The 11,498-nt window shown below is 49.2% G+C and overlaps 1 long non-coding RNA gene across 1 annotated transcript; it reads right to left on the bottom strand.

Moving 5' to 3' along the window:
- Nucleotides 1-2,765: 2,765 nt before the first annotated feature.
- LOC132326872 (uncharacterized) lies at nucleotides 2,766-7,203 on the bottom strand. The gene is made up of 5 exons (XR_009486350.1): nucleotides 7,084-7,203; nucleotides 6,947-6,991; nucleotides 6,802-6,845; nucleotides 6,680-6,720; nucleotides 2,766-6,598 (listed from the first exon to the last, which is right to left on the bottom strand). It is a non-coding gene; the product is annotated as an uncharacterized LOC132326872 (long non-coding RNA).
- Between the last annotated feature and the right edge of the window lie 4,295 nt (nucleotides 7,204-11,498).

Here is an 11,498-nt window from a genome sequence, read left to right as displayed (position 1 = left end):
TACTAGTCCTGCATGTATGTCTGAAGTGTACACCCTAGCCCCTGGCAACTGTGGGGTGGGTGCTTGGGTTGGGTGTTTGGGTCTTGGGCCTGGGTACTGGCATCTGTGGCCTTGGCCCCAGCTGTACCCCCCAATCATGGTGTGTGGGTGCGGTTTTGGGTGTGGGCTTGTGTTGTTATTTGGAGGCCTTGATATTGAAGCTTTTAGAGGGTTTGAAACTATTACAATTGTGGTCATTAGGGGTCTCTTTCTAATTACCTCGTGGCATCCAATATGGCGGCGCACGGGGGTCACGTGGTGGCGGGGCAACATGGCGGCGCACGGGGGTCACGTGGTGGCGGGGCAACATGGCGGCGCGCGGGGGTCACGTGGTGGCGGGGCAACATGGCGGCGCGCGGGGGTCACGTGGTGGCGGGGCAACATGGCGGCGCGCGGGGGTCACGTGGTGGCGGGGCAACATGGCGGCGCGCGGGGGTCACGTGGTGGCGGGGCAACATGGCGGCGCGCGGGGGTCACGTGGTGGCGGGGCAACATGGCGGCGCGCGGGGGTCACATGATCGGCTGCAAAGATGGCGGTGTTGTCTGGGGTGGGGTGTGGGTTGGGGCTACTGGTTATTGTGGACTGGGAGCAGGTGAGGGGGTAGGGATTATGGGTCCCTATAGGGTATATAGTAAAAAGAAGAAAAACTATATGTCTGGTGCAGCAGTAGAAACTTTCAGGCTCCCCGGGAGTAAAAGGGTGTTTCTTTTTTTTTTTTTTTTAATTTTTTTCTTTTATTCCCGGGGAGCCTGAAAGTTTCTACTGCTGCATTTGTATTCTAAAGCTAGAAAGGAAGACAAGTTATAGAAGAGGGGGAGAAAGAGAAGAGAGAAAAGAACAGAGAGAGAGAGAGAAGAGAGAAAAGAACAGAGAGAGAGAAGAGAGAAAAGAACAGAGAGAGAGAGAGAGAGAGAAAAGAACAGAGAGAGAGAGAAGAGAGAAAAGAACAGAGAGAGAGAAGAGAGAAAAGAACAGAGAGAGCAGAGAGGAGAGAGGGTAGAGGGAAAAGAACAGAGAGAGAGGAGACGGAAAAGAACAGAGAGAGAGAGGAGAGGAGACGGAAAAGAACAGAGAGAGAGAGAGAGGGAAAAGAACAGAGAGAGAGAGAGGAGAGAAAAGAACACAAAGGGGGAGAAAAGAAAGGTAGAGAGGGAGGGAGGTAGAGAGAGAGAAAACAGAGGTAGAGAGAACAGAGAAAAAAAAAGCGTGAGTACAAGAGAGGGAGAGGGAAAAAGACTGAAGGAAGGGAGTAGAAGGAAAAGAAAGGGACAGGGAGAAAGTGAGGAAGGGGTTTGGAGTTAGAATGAAAATAAAAAGGAAAGGGAGAGAGTGAAGGAGAAGAGGAATTAGAAGGGAAAGTGGTTAGGGTTAGAGTTGAAGTGAAGACGTGGGCTAGAGTGAAAAACAAAAAGAGTACGAGCGAAAAAGACGAACCGAGTAAAAAGAGAACGCGGAGCGGAAAAGAAGGGAGAAAAGTTAAGGTTTAGAGGGAAGAGAAATAAGGTGCAAATTATAGACAACAGACAGAAAAATGAATACGGTCAGAGACAAATAGGGAAATGGACAAACAGAAGAAAGGAAGCGTATGGAAACAGAGTTACAGAGGCAGAGGCACAGAGCTAGAAAGGGTGAGAAACAGAAACAAAAGGTTAGACACAGATGGAAATGAAGTCGAGTCAGAAATAGAAAAGTCAAGGGAGGAGCAAAAGGGAGAACTACAGTGGAAAAGAAAAAGACAAAACCACAGCGAAAGGAGGCAGGGGCCGGGGTGGGGGTAGGGGTTGTCTTTATTAGGGGTGATTCAACTTTATTAAATGAATATTTTAATTTACACGTCAGCAAAATACATGGAAACGGTCTATACAAATGCAAGTACAGATACAATCTATAGACACACAGGTAAAAGTCTAATTTACATACAGAGCAATACGGGGAAATGCAGCAGCTGATGCCAATACAGAGCAATACGGGGGAAATGCAGCAGCTGATGCCAATACAGAGCAATACGGGGGGGAAATGCAGCAGCTGATGCCAATACAGAGCAATACGGGGGGGAAATGCAGCAGCTGATGCCAATACAGAGCAATACGGGGGGGGAAATGCAGCAGCTGATGCCAATACAGAGCAATACGGGGGGGGGAAATGCAGCAGCTGATGCCAATACAGAGCAATACGGGGGGGGGAAATGCAGCAGCTGATGCCAATACAGAGCAATACGGGGGGGGGGGGGAAATGCAGCAGCTGATGCCAATACAGAGCAATACGGGGGGGGGAAATGCAGCAGCTGATGCCAATACAGAGCAATACGGGGGGGGGAAATGCAGCAGCTGATGCCAATACAGAGCAATACGGGGGGGGGAAATGCAGCAGCTGATGCCAATACAGAGCAATACGGGGGGAAATGCAGCAGCTGATGCCAATACAGAGCAATACGGGGGGAAATGCAGCAGCTGATGCCAATACAGAGCAATACAGAGCAATACAGAGCAATACAGAGCAATACAGAGCAATACAGAGCAATACAGAGCAATACAGAGCAATACAGAGCAATACAGAGCAATACAGAGCAATACAGAGCAATACAGAGCAATACAGAGCAATACAGAGCAATACAGAGCAATACAGAGCAATACAGAGCAATACAGAGCAATACAGAGCAATACAGAGCAATACAGAGCAATACAGAGCAATACAGAGCAATACACATTAACACACTGTGATAACCTTTTTCATATTTTCATTACAGGTTGATTTATTGTTACAGGAAACCCAAAACAACAAAAGCACATTGAAAACAACGCTCATCTACCATTAACACCCCCTTCCGACACAAAATCGCCATCGCTCTGAGCACAACTGCTAAATTACACACTGGCAGTCTTTGGTCCCCGGGAACACTGTTCCCAGAAGCCTCCAAAAAATCCTCCTGCCTGACGAAAACCCCGGTCCCTGGAGGTCCGCGCCCAAACTTTGGCGATGAACGTCGCCTCGCGGACCGGCCGGGACCGAGGAAAAAAAAACCCAGCCGGGGGGAAAAAAAAAAAAACCCCCCGGCTGGGGATTTTTTATTCTAAATTTAAAAATGAGTTGAAAAACCTGAAAGGCAAAAGTCATACAAGGTGTTAGAAACCTTCAACACACACGCTTCCTTCAGCTTACGCACAAAACCACCCTCACTCACACCTCAACAGCTCTGCTAACCCATGGCACTCATTCGCAGCGCTCCTCGGGAACACTGTTCCCGGGAGCCTCCAAAAAAATCCTCCTGCCTGACGAAAACCCCGGTCCTTGGACAGTCCGCGCCCAAACTTTGGCAATGAACGTCGCCTCGCGGACCGGCCGGGACCGAGGAAAAAAAAACCCAGCCGGGGGGAAAAAAAAAAAACCCCCCGGCTGGGGATTTTTTATTCTAAATTTAAAAATGAGTTGAAAAACCTGAAAGGCAAAAGTCATACAAGGTGTTAGAAACCTTCAACACACACACACACACTTCCTTCAGCTTACACACAAAACCACGCTCACTCACATGTTAAATCCCTCTGCTAACCCCCGGCACTCATTCGTAGCGCTCTTCGGGAACGGGGTTCCCGGGAGCCTCCAAAAAACAATCCTCCTGCCTGACGAAAACCCCGGCCCCTGGACGGTCCGCGCCCAAACTTTGGCGATGAACGTCGCCTCGCGGACCGGCCGGGACCGAGGAAAAAAAACCCAGCCGGGGGGAAAAAAAAAAAAAAACCCCCCGGCTGGGGATTTTTTATTCTAAATTTAAAAATGAGTTGAAAAACCTGAAAGGCAAAAGTCATACAAGGTGTTAGAAACCTTCAACACACACACACACACTTCCTTCAGCTTACACACAAAACCACGCTCACTCACATGTTAAATCCCTCTGCTAATCCCCGGCACTCATTCGTAGCGCTCTTCGGGAACGGGGTTCCCGGGAGCCTCCAAAAAACAATCCTCCTGCCTGACGAAAACCCCGGCCCCTGGACGGTCCGCGCCCAAACTTTGGCGATGAACGTCGCCTCGCGGACCGGCCGGGACCGAGGAAAAAAAAACCCAGCCGGGGGGAAAAAAAAAAAAACCCCCCGGCTGGGGATTTTTTATTCTAAATTTAAAAATGAGTTGAAAAACCTGAAAGGCAAAAGTCATACAAGGTGTTAGAAACCTTCAACACACACACACACACTTCCTTCAGCTTACACACAAAACCACGCTCACTCACATGTTAAATCCCTCTGCTAACCCCCGGCACTCATTCGTAGCGCTCTTCGGGAACGGGGTTCCCGGGAGCCTCCAAAAAACAATCCTCCTGCCTGACGAAAACCCCGGCCCCTGGACGGTCCGCGCCCAAACTTTGGCGATGAACGTCGCCTCGCGGACCGGCCGGGACCGAGGAAAAAAAAACCCAGCCGGGGGGAAAAAAAAAAAAACCCCCGGCTGGGGATTTTTTATTCTAAATTTAAAAATGAGTTGAAAAACCTGAAAGGCAAAAGGTCATACACACAAGGTTAGTTCCAGTCAGGGTGCACTCACACGTGCGGAGACGAGCGGACACAGACGGCCACGTGCTCTCGCACGCTTCCGACTTGAATGCTCACTGCGGCCCTTACTTGAAACGCTGGAGAACGTGCTTCGACGCGTCTTCTGGCTGCTGCTCCTCGATGTCAAATGGTAGATTCCGGGGAGAAATCGGTAGGCTCGGGGACCTGCGAGACGAGAGGAAGTGGTCAACAAGGGGCTGACAGCTAGGACTTGTCCCCACTCTGGACCGATAAAATTTCTACCCAAAATCCCATAGAAGACAGATGAGCGGTAAAGTTTTCGTAACTGTTCTACCTAGCTGTGACTACGTGCCAGGGCAGGGCAGCTCCAATCGTAACAGGTACAAAATAAGTAAACACGATATAAGCCGACGCATACGGTGCAAGTGTACGTATGGTGTAATTACAGACAATACAAGTACATAAACTATAAGCCAACATAGGTACAGCCAACATAGGTACAGACACTATAAGTACAGACACTATAAGCCAACATAGGTACAGACACTATAAGCCAACATAGGTACAGACACTATAAGTACAGACACTATAAGCCAACATAGGTACAGACACTATAAGTACAGACACTATAAGCCAACATAGGTACAGACACTATAAGCCAACATAGGTACAGACACTATAAGCCAACATAGGTACAGCCAGCATAGGTACAGACACTATAAGCCAACATAGGTACAGCCAACATAGGTACAGACACTATAAGCCAGCATAGGTACAGACACTATAAGCCAACATAGGGACAGCCAACATAGGTACAGACACTATAAGCCAACATAGGTACAGACACTAAAGGTACAGACACTATAAGCCAACATAATTACAGACAATATAAGCCAACATAGGTACAGACAATATAAGTACATACACTATAAGCCAACATAGGTACAGACAATATAGAGTACATACAATATAAGCCAACGCAGGTAGATACAGTATAAGTACACAGAGTATAAGCCAACACAGGTAGATAAGGTATAAGCCAGGACTTGACATAACTCTCTGAAAGATTAATTCTTGAGCCCTATACCCTTTGAGAAGATGGAACCTAGAGAACTACTGCGGTCACGTGAGGAGGGTGTAAGACACTCCCTCTAAAAGTCCAAGAGAATGGCGTGGAGGAAAAGGCGCTACCAAAGCCGGTAGCGAGAAGGAAGATGGATGAGGACATCTTGTGTAATCCTTCCTGTCTCAAAGAGTAAAGATTTAAAGATGCCGGAATAAGTGAAGGAATGTGTGTAAAATACGGCCGATATGGCAAGAAATAGTGCCCGTAAAGAGCTGGGATGGAACGAAGGCCTACGACATGGAAGACGGTGGAGACAGACTACGTAACACGGACATGGATGACGTAACATAGACACGGATGATGTAACGGAGAGACAAGTGGAAACTGCCTGGCGCTTTCACCTTATGGACCCGAGATTGCTAGCGCAAGATGAGCCGGGGGCTGATGATGCAAAAGGAAAGAAAGCCGTATGACGATAGGATGTAATGATGAAATGTAACTCGTTAAACGAAGTTAGCGCCGAAGCGGTTAAGAGGACGCTCGAGAGGCTCGGTGGGCCTAGAGAAGGAAGCGGAGACCGCCGGTTGACCGTGGCCGTAGCTCCGGACCTGAAGGCGAACTCCTCGGGCGAAAGATCCGTGACGATGTCGAGTTGAAGAAGGCTGACGACGCAAAGTTTACGACAATGTGGAGATGGGTCGGAACTGCCCTGCCCGGCAGAGGCTGTGGTGAGGCTGAGGAGAAACCCTCTCCCTTTGCTTCCAGAGAGCCCGTCCCGCTACAGACCTCTGCGCTAAACTGACATCAAATTGCCCCCTGTGATACTAAAGGTTTTTCCCCTTCTCCCAACTACTGGCCGCGACACTTAGCTTTTGGAAGACGAGCGGACAAAATCCATCGTCGGTTGTACGTGGACGTCGGGACGTTCTCCGTGTTTGCTTCGGTGCTGCCGTTTCCAAACTTTGGCTGCAAACCTCCTCCGGGTACCTAAGACGATACAGAAAATGTGACTATTGCCCTCAAAAAGAGTAATCCCCGGGACTCCTCTGCACCGCTGCCCCAGCTCACCTCAAATCCTGATTCTACTCCAGAGGCTGCTCAAAGGATACCTGCAAAAAGAAAAGGTACAGGCTTAGCATGCTGCTGCATAAAACTCACCTATGAGTCACCCTGCCTAAACACAGACTCACCTGCTCTCCTCTGTTCTTTGGCATGCCTGGAGCGGTGACAGCACCTGGAAAAAAGCAAAGCAGAAAAGCATGCTGAGATACTGAGAAAAGATAACCTCCCTAATCTGACAAGTATGCCATACTGATACCTTAAGCTTGTACCCACCTGACATCGGGCATGCTCGGCCAGGAGAGATGGCAAGTGGACCACCTAAAATAAAAAAATTAGGAGTAGATGTTTAGAGCTGCAGTGGAAACTGAGACCTCAGCAATACCTGCTTCTGGAAACTACTCAATGCTCACCTTGCCTACTTGGCCTTGACTGTGGCTCTCTGCCTTGACTTCCGAAAAAGACAAAGAACAGCGCTGTAACAGAGTCACCATTTACACTTCTGCTGCAGAGACAAACAGTGACGGACCTGCTCAGTGGGACTCCCAGACCCAGGATGGGGCCCTCGTGCACAGATATTATCCAGATGAATCTGAAAAACAAGTAAGAACAAACGTCAAAGGTCTCCAGGATAACTTCCCAGCTGCAAACATCTTGTGTCCATCTACAAATGCCATCTAGAGTCCAACCACACCCCACATTACCAACTACAAGGCCCCGGGACTTCCCCTATTGCACCAGGCTATGCGGCAGGGCAGAGCGGCTCCGGCACAAATGCGTGCAGACACCCGTGACACAGGACGGGACGTGACAAACAAGGGGGACACAACACGGACAGAAATCTCTTGGCAAGGAAAATGACTGCAAGGACTGAGAGAATGAAGAATGAGATGACCGAGGTGAGACCGATGGAGAGCTGATGAGGCTCAGAGAAGCCTGGAGGAAGAAGATGCTAACTGAATGATTTATCTCAAGAACTGCCAAGATGGATGCCTGGGAATCCTACGGTCAGAATCCTCTGCCTAGAGCTCGCATTCTGACAAGTCCTAACCTGCCGTAATGGATCCCTTGCAGGGAGCGGCTTCCCGTACAGCTCGGGACAAGACCTGAGAAGACATCTGACTGGATGCTTCTAAAGAAGAGATGCGAGTCTGATGGCAGTCTGAGCTCCTAAGTCAAAAGTTCTATGGCATTGGTGCCAGAATAAAGAACGCGGATCACAGATGCCAAGAATGGTTTCTGATAGGCCCCTCAAAGGCCTGAGGTAATAGACATGACATAGACAAGTGACACGATACACACCGGACCTGCTCTGCCCTGTGCACCTTGGCACTCTGATCAAAAGCGATACTTTCCCTTTACAGGGCCTAAGGGGGCACTGCTTGGACATCCTCGTCTCCAAAGACAAATCGAAATCCCCTCCCTGTGAGTTGTGACCCAGACCCCGCTTTCATCCCCTCTCTGGGTCGTAGCCCTCTACTTATCTCTCGGACAGGTGGGCGTGCCGATCCGTGCTGGGTGGAAAGAAAGCGGACCCGCTGTCTGGGAAGTCCCTGCTGACACCAGGCTGTTGTCTCTGAGTCTGCCAGGAGAAAGGAAACCAAATGTGAGCACACAATCTTAGCAGCACGGCGGTCAAAACGTGACAATTTTCCCACTCACCGTTCTCCTGTGAAGGCACAGCTCCTCGGGCCGCACGCTTCAGGCCTGCTCGGCAGCTGACACCGTCATCACACCTGGGTTAAAGTGAAGACAAGGTGACCTGGCATTGCTGAGACCTGAGTGGAGCCTCCCTCCTCCTCCCTGCCTCCTTGACTCACCGCAACTCCTTGGCCGTTCCTGAGGGCTGCCAGGATGGGACCATGAAATAGCAAAGTTGAAGGCTTCATCATCACAGACTCCTGTAATACTTCCACGGGGCTCACATTTGCAGGAAACCAGGTGCATCGGCCGGTTGGTGACGGGGGCTGGATGTACGCCGAGTCGATTGCCTAAAGTGCATGAACGAGAATGGATGCTTAGAGTTGCACCAGAAATTGAGACGTCAGCAATAACAACTGCTCCTGTACACTGCTCAATGCTCACCTTGCCCACTTGGCCTTGACTGCGGCTCTCTGCCTTGACTTGCTAAAAAAAAAAAAAAAAAGACAAAGAACAGTGCTGTAACAGAGTCAACATTTACACTTCTGCTGCAGAGACAAACAGCGAGTGACTGACCTGCTCAGGAGGATGCCTGCACCCAGGATAGGGCCCTCTGGGACAGATTTGATCCATATGAATCTGAAAGGAAAGTTAGGACAATAGTCAAACTGTTGAAAGATAACTTTACCTGCAGAGCTCCAGACATCGTGTGCCCATCTAGAGTCCAACCACACCCCACATTACAAACTACAAGGCCCCGGGACTTCCCCTATTGCACCAGGCTATGTGGCAGGGCAGAGCAGCTCCGGCACAAATGCGTGCAGACACCCGTGACGAACAAGGGGGACACAACACACACAGAAATCTCTTGGCAATGGAAATGACTGCAAGGACTGAGAGAATGCAGATTGAGATGACCGAGGTGAGACCGATGGAGAGCTGATGAGGCTCAGAGAAGCCTGGAGGAAGAAGATGCTAACTGAATGATTTATCTCAAGAACTGCCAAGATGGATGCCTGGGAATCCTACGGTCAGAATCCTCTGCCTAAGCTCGCATTCTGACAAGTCCTAACCTGCCATAATGGATCCCTTGCAGGGAGCGGCTTCCCGTACAGCTCGGGACAAGACCTGAGAAGACATCTGACTGGATGCTTCTAAAGAAGAGATGCGAGTCTGATGGCAGTCTGAGCTCCTAAGTCAAAAGTTCTATGGCATTGGTGCCAGAATAAAGAACACAGATCACAGATGCCAAGAATGGTTTCTGATAGGCCCCTCAAAGGCCTGAGGTAATAGACATGACATATCCAAACACAGAGAATGCACAATAGACAAGTGACACGATACACACCGGACCTGCTCTGCCCTGTGCACCTTGGCACTCTGATCAAAAGTGACATTTTCCCTTTACAGGGCCTAAGGGGCCACTGCTTGGAAATCCCCATCACCAAAGCTAAATTAAAATCCCATCAAAGTGAATTGTGACCCAGACCCCCCTTTCATCCCCTCTCTGGGTCGTAGCCCTCTACTTATCTCTCGGACAGGTGGGCGTGCCGATCTGAGCGAGGGGGGAAGGAAAGCGGACGCGCCGTCTGGGAAGTCCCTGCTGACACCGGGCTGTTGTCTCAGTCTGCCAGGAGAAAGGAAACCAAAGGTCAGTGCATAATCTCAGCAGCACGGCGGCCAAAACATGACAGCATTGCTACTCACCCCTCTCCTAAGAACGCCCAGGTCCTCGGGCCACACGCTTCAGGCTTGCTTGGAGGCCATCGCCATTGTTGCAGGGTGCAGCTGGGTTAAAGTGGAGACAAGGTGATTTATCATTGCCGGGACCTGAGTGGAGCCTCCCTCCTCCTCCCCGCCTCCTCCACTCACCACAACTCCTCCGCCGTTCCTGAGGGCTGCCAGGATGGGACCATGAAATAGAAAAGTTGAAGGCTTCATCATCACAGACTCTTGTAATACTTCCACAGGACTTGCATTTGCAGGAAACCCGGTGCATCAGCCGGCAGGTGACGGGGGCTGGATGTACGCTGAGTCGATTGCCTAAAGTGCACAAACAGGAATGAATGCTTAGAGCTGCACCAGAACCTGAGACTTGAGCAATAACAACTGCTCCTGTACACTACTCAATACTCACCTTGACCACTTGGCCTTGACTGCGGCTCTCTGCCTTGACTGGCTAAAAAACCACAAAAACCACAAAAACCACAAAAACCACAAAAACCACAAAAACCACAAAAACCACAAAAACCACAAAAACCACAAAAACCACAAAAACCACAAAAACCACAAAAACCACAAAAACCACAAAAACCACAAAAACCACAAAAACCACAAAAACCACAAAAACCACAAAAACCACAAAAACCACAAAAACCACAAAAACCACAAAAACCACAAAAACCACAAAAACCACAAAAACCACAAAAACCACAAAAACCACAAAAACCACAAAAACCACAAAAACCACAAAAACCACAAAAACCACAAAAACCACAAAAACCACAAAAACCACAAAAACCACAAAAACCACAAAAACCACAAAAACCACAAAAACCACAAAAACCACAAAAACCACAAACAAAAAAAAAACAAAAACCAAAAAAAAAAAAAAAAACAAAAAACAGTGCTGTAACAGAGTCACCATTTAAACTTCTGCTGCAGACACAAAGAGTAACTGACCTGCTCAGGGGAACTCCCTCACCTGGGATGGGGCCGTCTGGCACAGATTTAATCCATCTGAAGCTGAAACAAAAGGTAGGACAATAGTCAGTGTTGCAGGATCACTTAACTTGCAGAGCTCCAGACATCTTGTGTCCATCTACAAATGCCATCTAGAGTCCAACCACACCCCACATTACAAACTACAAGGACCCGGAACTTCTCCTATTGCACCAGGCTATGCGGCAGGGCAGAGCGGCTCCGACACAAATGTGTGCAGACACCCGTGACACAGGACGGGACGTGACAAACAAGGGGGACACAACACGGACAGAAATCTCTTGGCAAGGAAAATGACTGCAAGGACTGAGAGAATGAAGAATGAGATGATCGAGGTGAGACCGATGGAGAGCTGATGAGGCTCAGAGAAGCCTGGAGGAAGAAGATGCTAACTGAATGATTTATCTCAAGAACTGCCAAGATGGATGCCTGGGAATCCTACGGTCAGAATCCTCTGCCTAGAGCT

This window comes from Haemorhous mexicanus, chromosome 4 (genome assembly GCF_027477595.1).
Source record: "Haemorhous mexicanus isolate bHaeMex1 chromosome 4, bHaeMex1.pri, whole genome shotgun sequence".
Lineage (NCBI taxonomy): Eukaryota > Metazoa > Chordata > Aves > Passeriformes > Fringillidae > Haemorhous > Haemorhous mexicanus.
This window is presented reverse-complemented; position numbering and strand designations above follow the sequence as displayed.